The sequence below is a fragment of the Ursus americanus genome, chromosome 9 (assembly GCF_024610735.1).
Source record: "Ursus americanus isolate L20-20 chromosome 9, mUrsAme1.1.p, whole genome shotgun sequence".
NCBI classification, from domain to species: domain Eukaryota; kingdom Metazoa; phylum Chordata; class Mammalia; order Carnivora; family Ursidae; genus Ursus; species Ursus americanus.
The window spans coordinates 35121823-35135708 of NC_142135.1; the positions used below are offsets into that span (position 1 = coordinate 35121823).

Sequence of the window (13886 nt, forward strand, 5' to 3'; positions counted from 1 at the left end):
CCTCCGAGGTTCCTCCTCCCTTCCCCAGCTCGCCAGCCCTGACGCGCAGAGCTCTCAAAGTCCTGTGCCGCAGTCAGTGCTTTCCCTCCCAGTCCAGTCCCGCGGAAGCATTTCCTCCCGTTTCACACACCATCGCTGTGCCGTCCCCTCCGGCCGCAGCCCTCCCCCTGCAGGCCCCAGCATCTCATCCCCGGCACGACCACCCCGCGCTGTCCACCCCCTTCACTCCTTGCTGTGCAGCCCACCCCCAGCTGCTGGCTGACCTCGTTCCGTCTGCAGACGGTCCCCACCGGCCTCTGTCTGGCTCCCACTCCTACTCTCCTGATGCCCCTCTTGTATCTCTTGCTTCCGCTCCTTTCCAGTCCTCACTCGTGTTGAACATCGCAATTCCTGGGCAGTTGTGACTGGCTCCCAACTCTTCTCCACCCTAGTCTCTCCTAGCTCTGATCCAACCACAGTTCGGGTTCATTTTCCTAGGACACACTAGGGTCCTGACAGAGAGGGAAATGCCCCAGATGGAACTGCCGAGAACATCACATCTCCCTGTGCTGCTGGTCCAGGCACCATTCCCAACAACAGGGAGTTTTCACAGGCCCCTTCCCCACAGGGTCCACCCACCCGCCTTGTCCTTACCCTTGAGCTCAGCTCCTCTCTCCCGCCATGTGCCTTGATTTTCTCCTCCTCCTTCTCAGGCTGCCCTCTGGAACTCAAAGTTTATTCTTTGTAGGTCATGTCAAGCCATGCCACTCCTAACTCATTCTTGCCGTGCTCTTAGGAATACCTTTTGACAATCAAAATGGCCTGAGAAAGTGCTATGCTAAGTCCAGTCTTTAACTAGAGGCAGTTTTTTTTTCTCCTAAAAGAAGTTCTGCTGATTGATTTTAATCTTAACTATGTATTTTTTCTTCCCACTACAGGGCGATGAAGGATCAAAGAGGTTCAGACTGCAGTGGGCTATCAAGGAGGCCCGGCCTGGTCCCGGCCTCTAGGCAGGAGATTAGGGCCTCCAGAGGCTTCCCGAGTACACGGGAATCCTCAGAGGGAAAGCACCAGCTTTGAAGCAGGTGGCACGAAGAAAGTATAAAGAACTGGAATCTGGCTGGCTACCCTCTCAGAGAGAAAGCTGAACCCTGCCTTTTGGGCCCCCCTAGAGAGAAGGCAAGAATTGAAGACCCAGAGGCCAAGAGACACTCTGATCATACAGAAACCTCCTGGCTAAGAAGGTAAACCCAGACATTTCTTGGGAAGGTGTTCCTAGATTTGCTTGGGATGACATAATTGTTTTCTTAGTGAATATGCATCTCTCAATCCTGGGAAGATTTAGAATTGAATAGAGATACAATGAAGGGAATCAAACCTCACAGTGGTATATTTTTGTATTAAAGAATCTACGTGTGTGGTATTTTAAATGCCTCTAATGTTTGATGTTTGAAATACTGCTCATATTTAGCAGTGTTTAACAGAAACATTTTAAATGTTTAATAAAGTGTCTGAAAATTAACCTTGCAACGCAGATTTAAAGTATGTAATTATTAAGACTTTTGATTTTAAGTTAAAAATCCTTTTAAAGTTTATACACTATATTGGAGCTTCTAAGAAAACTTACCACTTTACCAGATGTGTTTATTAGTTTTATGAGAATTACTTAAAAATTTGGGAGGCCTTGTTAATCAGAAAATGGATGTGTTTGGAAAAAAATATTCAAATTATTAAATTAATTAATCTGGTTTAAAATGATTAACCAAGTGAAGCAGACATCAAATTACTAGCTTTATAAATCACATAATAAATGGATATATTTACTGTAAAAACTTAAGCAAAAATTTTGAATTTGAAAGTAATTAAATTTTAAAAACCAAAGTAACTTCTAAATAATCATTTCAGGGTAAAAAGTCTTAATGCATTTTTAAAGTCCTTTCCTTTTCCTTTTCTTTTCTCAGGATACCCATAGAGAAAGTTCACAAAGGAATATTCCAATCTATAAATGTGAACTCTTCTCAATAGGGAATTGCCAAGAAAACAGCCCTTGAGGCTGTAGGAGTAAGCAGGCAGGGTGCAGCCTGGGAAACGTTCAGGGGTTAGCAAAAATGACACAACATACATCCTGACTTCTCACCTTCTTTCCAGACTTGTTTCTCGAGTAGTCTACAGGCCTTCAGCTAAACTTTCTTGCACCACCTTCAACTTTGCATTTCCAAACTTAGCTCATCCCTTCTTTATCCTCTCTTGCCTACTCTTGGCCTCAGCCAAAAGAAATAACATGCTAATTGCACTACCATCAGCCCAGCTCAGCAGGCTGGAAACCTGGCAGTGGCTTCTCATTCTTTCCTCTCCTGCCCCGCTTCTGGAATCCAAAGAGTCCCAGTGAGCCTTTCTCTGCAAGGTCCACCTTCCTTCCCATTTCCTCAGCCACCACTGCAGTCTCTGACTCTGTCCTCTGTCGCCTCACGCCAGGATTACTGTGCCGGCCTTCAGTCAGTTCCCCCTGCTGCAAAGCATGCTACCCGTAGCTGCCAGAAGTGTCATCAAGTTTTGTTTTCATCTCGAATAGTTTATTTGCGTGAGCTTTTGCCAGCTTCTCAGTATCTCTCAAATAAAATCCAAGTTCTCCCTGATATCTAAGGTCTTCTAACAATGGGCATTACCCCTCGGCTTAGCATCTGCAGCTTTCATGGTTTCTTATTTTTGTCCCGTTAATTTGCTTGCCACGTTGTCCACACAACATTGTGTCTACGTGCATGTCTTTGCATACACAGCTCAGTGCTTCTGTATGGAAGTCTCGGATCCCTCTTGTGTTCTGACCCTGTGAATCTGATTTCTTCCTCTCCCTCCAAATTCTGTCAGCATCTACCCGTGTACAACTCACAGTCTCCTTGGCATCTGCGTGCATTTACTAATTTCCGTGTCTTTACAGTCCTCTATGACAATGCCTTCAGTTTTGCACGAATATCATTTTCTTAAAGAGACTACGTAAGTTCTTCAGGGAAGGAATTTTACCAGCCTGGTCAACCACAGAGGATTAAATGAGATAGGTTGTGTGGAAGTACTTTGTAAACTACCATTGTTTATCAAATAGAGTGTTAGAGTAGCTGTGGTATGGCTGAAAAAGCCAAAGATTTCAACTTGGAGGTTTGACTTGCAAGACTTGAGTTCACGTGCCAGCTCTATCTTTTGCCAGTCATGTTGTTTTAAGCAAAATTAATTTTTTCTGAGTTCTAGTAACCTCGCCAGTAAAATGGCCATAGGATGCCTTACAGGATAGAGGTACTTGTAAAGGGCAAATAGATTGACATCGATAAAAAACTTTGTACAAACTTTACAGTGCCACATGAATGTATATTTTTCAGCAATGACAAGGTGACACAAATAAATGTTGACTTAATGACCAATACATGTTGATGCAGTGACTTGAAAACATTGTCAGGTGAGGAGCACGCACATTATGGCACCAGCAGCAACACTTCACAGATGACATATCAGAGCAGGTGCAAGTTCCTTTAGTGATTCAAACACAGTAAACACCTCTGGCTTACAGAAGAAGTAAACAGGACTCCAGAGAGCTGTTAGTGGAATCAAAAGCATATAAAAACAGTATTTCTTTTAGAGTAATTTACTATGTGTATTCAATTATAAGGGACTATTTGAAAGACATGACACTTGTGCAAATGTTCTCATGTTCTGGACACCATGTTTGAAGTGTATTCAGCATTTGCTCACTCAACATATTTTGTTTTAGCACGTATTAATTGTATACCAACTGTATGCCACACACTGTGTTAGGTCCTGGAGCTATATCCGTGAAGACAGTTCAAGTTCCTGTTCTCAGGGATCTTATACTCCAGTGGTAGAGAGAGAAAATGCAAATAAACAAAATAATTATAGATTATAGTAAGTGCTATGAAGAAAGTAATGTGGGGGCGGGAGTGAAGGAGTACAACGGATGGCACATTGAGAAAAGACATCAAGAAGACGGTGACCTTTAAGCTGAGGTCAGAGAATGAAGTAGAGAGCCACAGAAAGAGCCCAGAAAAGAGCCTGTTAGACTGAGAGAACAGTGAGTGCAAAGGCCCTGAGGCAGGAAAGGGCTGGCCCTGTTAAGAGGTGTGTGTGGTTGGAGCCTGGTGATTAAGAAGTCTGGAGGCAGATCACACAAAGCCTGGCGGGCCTTGGTGTGGAGTTTGGATTTTATTCTCTGTGCAATGAAAGCCACTAAAGAAGCTTATGTATGATTAAAATTGTAATCATACTATTGTTTTTTAAAAAAATCATAGTCTGTGTTTTTCATAGTATGACATCTTGGGTCGCTTCACAAAGTTTAGCAGGATTTGGCTCAAAATATAAGTTTGAAAGAAAAAGGACGAGGCATCTTACAAGTTGGGACTCCTCTGTATGGGTGGGGTGCCCTGAGTAGGGGCTCCCGTAGGTTCTACCTGCTGTATCCTCATCTGTCTTATGAAATTAAGATTCTTCACATTCCAAATGCAAGCCATCCGATCAGTTGTCAAGATAGCAGACAGGCCACCTTCTGGGATCCTTTAAAATAGATTGTTAAGACTATGTCATAAGGAAAAAGTAGACTGTTGATGTACTGATACAGAGTGACCCCTAAAATGTTAAGAGGAAAATGCCTTGCATACAACAAAAGTGTGCTATCAGTATTTGTGTATACATAAGGTATCTCTAAGATACACAAGAAATCGACCTTAGTCTTACCTACAGTGAAGAGATCCCTGTAGCTGGGGGAGAGAATGGGAGAGAATTCTTTACTGTATACCTTTTTATTTTTTTCAATGTTTTAACCAACGTGAATGTATTATTACTTATTAAAAAAAATTAAAATCCTACATTTTTTCCCATATAGATACTTATCTTAAAGAAAACGGGGCAATATTCCAGAATTGGTGAGAAAGAATTTGCCTCACTGGGTAAACCTAAAGTTATTCTATATGAGTTTTTTTTTTAAGACTTTATTTATTTATTTGACAGAGAGAGACAGCCAGCGAGAGAGGGAACACAAGCAGGGGGAGTGGGAGAGGAAGAAGCAGGCTCCTAGCGGAGAAGCCTCATGTGGGGCTCCATCCCAGAATGCTGGGATCACGCCCTGAGCTGAAGGCAGACGCTTAATGACTGCGCCACCCAGGCGCCCCGAAGTTATTCTATATGATTACAAGGAGATTTAAAATCTAGACTTATGCTGTCCAGTGTGGTCGTCACAAGCCACATGTTTATTTAACTTTAAACTTAACTGAAACAAAATCAAATTTCGAATTCAGTACCTTGGTCACACTGGCCACATTTCAAGTGGTCAGGAGCCATTAGCTGCATGGGACTAATGGCTATCATATGGATAGCAGAGATAAAGAACATTTCCACATCGTGGAAAGTTCTATCAGACAGACTGCTGTAGACTTATGCAAGATGCCACCAGGGCTACGAACTAGCTCTTCAACCTTAGCTTATCACGACAACGAGACTCAGCAGTACAATAATACAAATATATTCCCATGCTCATTTTCCCAGGATGACTCACTAGAACAGCGCTTAGAGGTGCGATCAAAACTCCCTTAGGTTTCGAAGGCAGACTGGTATATAATTCTTTCATTCATTTCATTGCACTAGGATAGCACTGGCAGGGATTGTGTTAAGAGTTAAGAATTATTTTTCTAAATGTAAACTGAGATTAAATAAAACTAACATAGTTGATATTAACTGAATTCGATATTCTGCATTGATTCAGTGAATGAGTCAATAGTACTAGCATGATAAGAGTGAGTAATGAGATTCAATTATAGTCAACTTCTTTATACAATTTGTCAACTTTTGTCATCTTTGCTATCATTATGAACTCCGCTTTTCACAAATTAACACATTTTAACTAACCATAGTCATCATTTTCCCTTTGCTACTCAAATTGACAGAATTTAGCAGTGAGTGTGCCTGCGTTCTTCTAAGCAACACCATTGTTTTTAAAGCATTCTCGCTTTCTGGACCGACAAAATGTTCCAAGACTTACCTGTATCTTCCCAGACCCAGACACGAATCAGCCATTTTTCTAAGGCGTATTGTGCTTCCTTCCAGTGAAAAATATTAGACCCAAGAATGTAGGCATTAGGAGTGCATGTCATCAGGCTCATGTGGTAAAGTAACATTATTTCTTGGCCATTTCATTGAGCACAGCTAGAAAAGACAGATTTATTATATGTTATTAGTTTATATTAATATTTCCAACTTCATTCTCACATTAGAGTAACCCTATTTCAATTTTTTAAAATCCTTCATCCAAATTATAATTATATTTCCCTTTTTTACCATTCAATGAAACATACAATTATCACTCTAAATAAAAATGTTGGATTTTTCACAAAGTTAGCACAATCACTCATTTCTCTTATCTGATAATAAAACGATAAAATAGTAACATAAATATTAATACTAACAGTGAAACTACCACATAACGTCCAATTTTTTCTTGCTTTTCTCTTAGAATACACCTCATGAAAGCTATCCAGACCAATTATTCTGCCACTCAATAAGACTTCGTTTTGCTTGCTTGGATAATACTTATGAGTGTACAGTTTGGTCCTTGTGTCTTTGTCCATGAACAGGCAGGCAGCTAACTAGTGGTTTCCAGCTTCTTACTTTTTCCTCTTGGGAAGCCAGGATTCTGTTTTGAAATGCAGATTAGCTTAGCAATAGTTAAATGCAGATAGGCTATCTTCGTGTTATATTTTAAAAACAGGGTTTTGTCTAGAAAGAAATGGGCACTGTTCCAAAATTATTAGTGACAAAGAAATGGTACCACCTGGCAAACCTAAAGTAATTCTAACTGATTAAAATCCAGACTTACAACTATAGGTTTCCAAGTCAGAGACACACTGGACAGGTACCCACACTCAAAATTCTGTAAGTATGATCATTCAGATTACACTTATGAAGACATAAGCAGTTATCCACCAGTTAGCCTAAGTAGATTTTCTTGTTCAACCTATGAATGAGTCCAAAGAAAGATTTCTAGAAGGTATCCTTAAAAAAAAAAGCAAAATAAACCAGTGAACCATTTTCTAGGAGCTGCCTAATGATTAACAATACAAAACTGGAATTGAATTTCTTCGTTCAGTCTGACAGGTGGGTGACTTATGACTCAGGAGAGATGCCACAGTGCTCTGTCAGGGCCTGACCCAGAGGAAGTGGCACGATCACAAGTACATCGCTTATAGGCCTGGACATAGGGTTTAGCTGCGGGCTCTGGGCCTCACTTTGCCCTTCCTGTGACCTGTGTGTTGAGTACGTGGGCTTGGTAAGTGGTGGCTGTTATTAAATTAGGGAAACTCAGCCTGATTGCTCCTCTCACCTCCAGCCCCAAGCACCCAAAGCTGAGTTTGATGCACCTGTCTTGTGTACCCAGAGTACCTTGTGCTCACCCTAGCAGTATACCATGTATTGTGTTGCCTTGTAATTGTTGGCTGTCATGTCTGTCACCCCCTTAGACTATCTACATCCTTCATGTAATATTTTACAATTATAGAAGTCTCCAGAAAGTCTAAGTCTTCATTTGGGGGTTGCTATAGTCTCTCATTACTCACATCAAGTGGGCCTCTTAATATTAGACTTAAAACACTCATGAAACCAGTCAACTGTAACTTTTCTAATATAATGAGATATAAGTCATTCTAGGTATATCCTAGAGAACAGTACCTTGAAATTATTTATAAATCTCTAAGAAAATTCAAATAGTCAAGTTTTCCAGAGAACCTTGCAATCTATTCACTAAGATTAAAAATACATCCATACACAGAGGTGAATGGTGTTAACGTCATTACGTATTCTTTAAGGTAGAGATTCTCTTGCCCACTTTTATACCTGCAGTGTTTCAAGGTTCTTAATATATCACTCAGTAAATAGATACTGAATGAGTAAAGTACATAGATGTAAGTATATATACATACCTTTGTAATCACCAACCCAGAAAGCTTGTCCTTTAATCAACTGCCAGAGACCTCAGTTTGAAAGTGACTTCAGATCTACCTATTTTTAAAAGCCCACTGATATTTGAGATATGTTGGCTAAAGGCTACCCGACCCTCAGTGAGTTTGGCAAGCTTAATGTCAAATTTAGCTCTCAACAGACATAAACTTGCCAGATTGTCGTTAGCCATTATTAAGAGCTGACAAAAGAAAAACATCCGCATAAAAATTGTTCCTGCAGTTTTTGTAAAATCACTAAGACAGTCTCCTGATTTTCTAGAAAGTAAGCTCCATGAAGGCAGAGACTTTACTGGTTTTAATATTTGACATGCAGTACCTTAAACAGCACATGCTAGAGGCCTAAATGAATACTTGGCTTGTAGTGAATGAATGAATGAATGAATGAATGAATGAATGAATGAATGAATGAATTCTATAATCTGATGTCTTTTATATAAAGAGCTATACAATAAATTCTTTTTAAGATTGACTACAGGAAAGAATTTTGTCTTCCTGAATAAACCAGTGTGCTTCTTTTCGTGAGACAGTAAGAACATGTTTTCTTTGACCTCACTTCCAGGAAGACTAAAGCAGGACCCTTCCAAGAATATCCTTTGTCTGTCCTCTACCAAATATAATATCTTTACCCCCCCACCACCACCAGAATTGCCTTCTGATAAACCACAAGGCCACAAAATTGGAGCCTGAGCTCCCTTTTCACCTAAGCCCCAATATCTTTTTCCTTGTACTTGCTCCCCTCTCTCACGTAACCCTAACCCCCTCTGTCTGCCATGTTTCGGCCACGGGATTTTGTCATATCCTCAAAACCTCTTGCTTATCCTGCCTCATGGCCGATTCCTGATGTTATTTCCTCCACCTGGCAATGCCCCTTCCTGTCATTATTCCAAGGACTGGCCCCTTGAGTTCCCAGATCAGAGACCTCACCCTTTGAACTCGCACTGCCTATGTTTGAATCAAAGTTGTTCTTTAAGCCTTAGTTCCCTCATTGGCAGTACTGCAGCTTTATCATACCCCACAGGGTTATTGTGAGGAGGTATGTAAGTGCTCAATAAATATTAGTGTTTAGTATTAACGTAGTTTCTTCTATTTTCCTAAAATGCATTTTTCTCATGCTTTATACCTGAATTTATGTACTTCGCTTATTTGTGCCTTAGGAACCATGGTCCTAGAGTATAATCCATTTCAAAATTCTCACACTGACCCTCCCCACATAATCCATAACCTGGATAGGCAATAGATAGGTTTTTTGTTTGCTTATCTAATAATACTTATCGTGGTCTCAGTGTAGCCATTGTATTTTTCTGCTCTCCACGTTAGTTTAGGACAGTGATAGTTGTATTTTTTGTATGTCTGTCTACATGTGCTTGTCTCTGTTTAATAGTTATATTTATAGACACAGGAGTTGCGCCATACATGGTAGCACTGTACATTATGTAATTTAGACTTAGAAGTAATATCTTCTGCCGGTCTCACCATAATCCTATTAGGTAGGTGGTGGTATTGCTGTTGTAGCAGCATCCTTGCTCTTAGCGTTGGCTGAACACAGATGTGATGCCCTTAGAAGAGCACTGTGTAAGGAAACCTAATATTCTGAGATTTCTCTGAGTTTCTTTTTCTTTCCTACAACAAAGCCATGACTTGCCTTTTTCTCCCAATACTGTTTCTGTGTTTCTGAGCCCGTATTTATGACCCTCAGTGGGTCCGTTTCAGGATCTATTTCCTTGGCAGCCATTTCCTCACAATTAACGTCACGTACATCATCTGACACACAATGTCAGAACCGATTTCAAACTCTTTATAAATCTTTTTCTTGGTTCTTGATTGGCGTGAGGGAAATATGTAATGCATGTAGAAGAAAACATAAAATCCGATCAGGTCTCTTATCATGGGAAATCCTCCTGATCGTGGGCATGATAATCTACAATCCGAGTAGGTGTCGTGCTCCTCACCAGCCCAGCAAAGCAATGAAGCAGGTAGCTAATCCTCTTACACATTATACAGTTTGGGTCTCATCGTGGACATTGTTTAATATTTTTCTATTTCCAGGATCTACAGAAAGTTTATTCCTTCAGTTGGGAGAGGGCTGCAATACCTCCTTATTATTCATCTCAACTATATCTCTCAGTAATACCTAAAGACCTTATAAGGCCAGTCAACTTTAATTTGTCATATGTTACATGAAATTCTATAAATTATTCTGGATATATTCTGAATATATGCTGGACATAGCTGAAAATTATTTATGAATCTGGCGAAGTTCAAGTGAACCAGGTCTCTGGAGTACTGTACATTTTATTTTATTTGTGTAGGTTAACTGAATGATGTTGACGTCATTAGACACTCTCAGGCATCCACAGTGAGATGCTGCACATATAAAGACATTATTCTGTCCCACAGCTTGCAATCTAAAATTAGATATACACAGGCAAGCCAGATAAACATAGCACATTTTTTTTAAGACCAAAAAAATGATGGGAGAGAAAAATGAGAGTAGTGAATCAAAGAGTCAAAGGGAATCGACAAATATCCTATCTTCTGCCCTTCAACTCATAGCGGTAATTTCCTCTGTCAGAAGCCATCATACTGTTAGAAGTCAGTCATACTGTATAATGTCTTCAGCTTTGGAGGTCCAGAAAGTTCTTTCATCCAGCAGACATTGTTTGTCCCTGCTTGCCTGACTCTGGGTACTGAAAGTCTACTACCTTCAAGCTCAGCCCTGGAAATGAGTGCCCAGTCAGTGTGGTAGGATATTTCCTCTAGTAGCCTATGGAGTTTGAAAGTGGCACACTGCAGTAGGCCAAGTGATCTGGACTTGAACACAACCCTAGGTGCCCATGCCATGTGAACTTCAGGGTGAGATCTCCCTATTAGCCCCATCCTATGTGCTCCGTCCACAAACCTGACTGGCCTTCTTCCTGAGTTTAGGATACAAACCCCCCCCCCCCAAAAAAAAGGTACCTCCAGCGTGCCTGGCTTCATGCTCCCTGACAGGCTCTCTTCTGGAGCTTACAACTTATTTTGGAGTTTACAACTTATTTGGGGAATAACTCATAAAAAGACTCTTTTAAATAGAACATGGTAAATGTAGTGGTAGAGGGGTGGTCGGGCTAAAGCCCAAAGGAAGAGTACCCAACCCAATCTGTGGTCAGGGAAGGGTGATGATGAGATGAGAGTCTGAGAGCTGGGCAGATCCAGGAGAGTTGTAGCACAGAAGCCAAGACAGCGTATTTAAAAGAAGAGAGGGAGGAAAATAGGGTCAGATTCTGCAGATGTCAAGCAAAATGGACTTGAAGAGAGTCCACTGGATTTGTCAAATAGAGGAGGAATCATTGGCAGGGCAGTTTGAGTAGCGGTGGAAGTGGGAGACATATCACAGTGGGTTGAAGAATTAAGGAGAGACAAGAAGTGGAAATAGGAAGCTTGGCTGTGAAAAGAGTGAATTAGAGAGGAACAGGTCATTAAGGGAAAGTTTGTTTTTTTGATCAGAAAAACAGGTTTCTAATCTGAGAGAAAGGAGCTGCATGGAAGTCCTGATTGACCAGCTTCCTTCCCACAATATTTATTAAGACACAAAGAATTGATATATTTTTCCAGTGACTAGAATACTTCTGTGTGCCATCTAGGGTATCCATTTCCTATGTCAAAGTGCCCTGGAGGCTCAACTGTTAATTGGACTTATCAATTAGGAAGTTGCTTGTTCAAAATGGCTTTATAACAAAGAGAAGTCTTTTGAGAGTTCTTTAATCCAAGCTCTAGTGAAACCTGAGAGTGAGCCCTTTCTAATGACTGAGGTACTCAAACCTAACATAGACAAACTCCACTCTTGTCGAACTTTTGCTCTCTGACAAAATTTTCTAGACTCCAAGCAGACCATTTTTCTCACCTTTGTTATTTACAATCATGTTTTAGCGAGGTCCACCAAACTGTACCCTCATCTTCCTCCACCAGAAATATATGTAAGAGCCCCTGGATAATCTTAGTAATTCTGTATGGTTTTGGATAGTTTTAATTCTTGCTGCAATCTAATTTCCAAGTTATTGGAGGTGATCTCCCTTCACCCTCCTTTATTGAGTACACCTCTTCTTTCACCCCTGTTTGCTTTCTCGTATTACCTGTTTTAGTAACTTGATAAAAATATTAAAATGAAATCGTTTTCTTTCAAAGTACCATAATGGAATTTCCACCCTCTTACTTTTTTTTAAGAAAATACAGACTCTAATAGAAAATTGTCAGAGCCAAATAAAATGCTAGGATTGGATGTTGATTGTACTGATTTTAATGCTGATATTTATGATTACCAGAGAGCTCATGATAAGCCTCTTGAGGACAGGAATTTGCTTTTGTCTGTCATTTATCTTCCTTACGGATACAGTACTCTCCACTTGGTAGGCATTCAATAAATATATTGATGGATTGATTTTTAACCACAGAGTTCTAATAGATTGAATGGTGATTTAACATTTAGTAATAGATGTCTTCCTAATGTACAATCCAGAGTTTTGCTCTTTTGCCTAATAAAGCACATGAGGCAGTATGTTTTTCAAAGATATTATCTTTTCCCTACCAAGATGGGGGCAAAATAGCACTTATGTGGGATTCTGCTGGTTTAAATTTTAATTAAATGACAATAAAGCACCCAGTCCACACCTGGCAATATATCTGGCATGCATTAAAGTTTATTGAATTAAAGAATGAATTGGGCAATCATTTAGCTTGAGACTATTTCCTTAACAGTAAAATAAAATTATTACTACGTGCTCCACCACCCACACAAGATTGCTGTGGAAAACAAATGATAGGATGTTTATGCAAGTGCTTTAAAAACTGTGAAGTACATTACTACTTTAAAGTGGGGATTTGTATGCTGACTTAATGTCATTCCTATAAACTGGTATTTTTAAATGGCCATCAATTTATTAATTTTAGCATTTCTATTAAAGTCCACAACTAATGTATAAAATGGTTTTAAACATTGTAATACTGCGTTGAAACTACTTCTGATTTTGCCTACTTGCAGGTCTGTGGTGCTATGTACGACTGTGAGACTCATACTTTAAGGAGAAACATTAATTTTTCTTGAGTCCCGTTTTCTACCTCAAAGAAATCTCAAGTAGAAATAGCACGAATCAAAGATTCCAACCTAGCAGCTCAATAGTGATCACAATACTTTATAAAGGGAAGCGGACAAAGACCCCGAAACAGCTTTCCCAAATTAAAGCCACTTTGACTAACGACAGCGTCCGGTGGAGACCGGAGAGCGAAGGGCTCGGAAACAAGTGGATCAGAAGCCCAAGGACCCCTCCCCTCCCCCCCTTCTATTGGAAACACCGCGGGGCAGCGACCGGGGTCCAGCGCCAGGACGGTTGGGGGTCCCCGAGCGGGCAGCCAGGAGCCGCTGCCAGTTGGGGTCAGCGAGCGCCGCGGCCGTTGGGGACTCCAGCTCCCAGCAGGCACCGCTTCTGCGGCCCGACGCGCGTGGCGGCGCTGCCCGCTGGGAGTCGTAGTGCGGTCCAGGTAGGAGAAAAGGGAGCCAGCCCCGGCTCCTTTCACGTACCTTTCGGAAACTGGGCCTGGGAGGGACCACGCCGGCCCACCCGTGCCCAGGGTCCCTCCAGGACGGGGGCTAGTGGAGCAGGGCTGGCCGAGGCGGGAAGAGGCCCGAACGGCCATGCACGTGGGGGGTGATTAGCACCGCGGAACCCGGAAGCCCCGCGCACCGCCCACCGCCGCGGTGACGGGTTAACGCTTCTCCGGGGTGGAGGTGGGGGCGGGGTGTGTGGAAGGAGAGGCCGTCCCACCCGACTCCTCTGAGATCCACCCGCGAACCAGCCCTCCCCTCCCCCACGAGCCATACGTAACGCAGGCCCCGCCCCCCGCCGCGGCGCGTGCGCAGAAGCCCCG

General features: G+C 41.6%; 2 long non-coding RNA genes across 2 annotated transcripts in view; one reads left to right on the plus strand and one right to left on the minus strand.

Moving 5' to 3' along the window:
• LOC123797832 (uncharacterized) overlaps positions 1-13546 on the plus strand; it is a 118118-nt gene extending 104572 nt beyond the window's left edge. The window contains exons 2-3 of the long non-coding RNA XR_006781090.2: positions 918-1223; positions 13003-13546. This is a non-coding gene — a long non-coding RNA (uncharacterized LOC123797832). The remainder of the gene's footprint in view (positions 1-917; positions 1224-13002) is intronic.
• LOC123797831 (uncharacterized) lies at positions 3316-13680 on the minus strand. Its single transcript, XR_006781089.2, has 3 exons — positions 13540-13680; positions 6014-6177; positions 3316-4533 (listed from the first exon to the last, which is right to left on the minus strand). It is a non-coding gene; the product is annotated as an uncharacterized LOC123797831 (long non-coding RNA).
• Between the last annotated feature and the right edge of the window lie 206 nt (positions 13681-13886).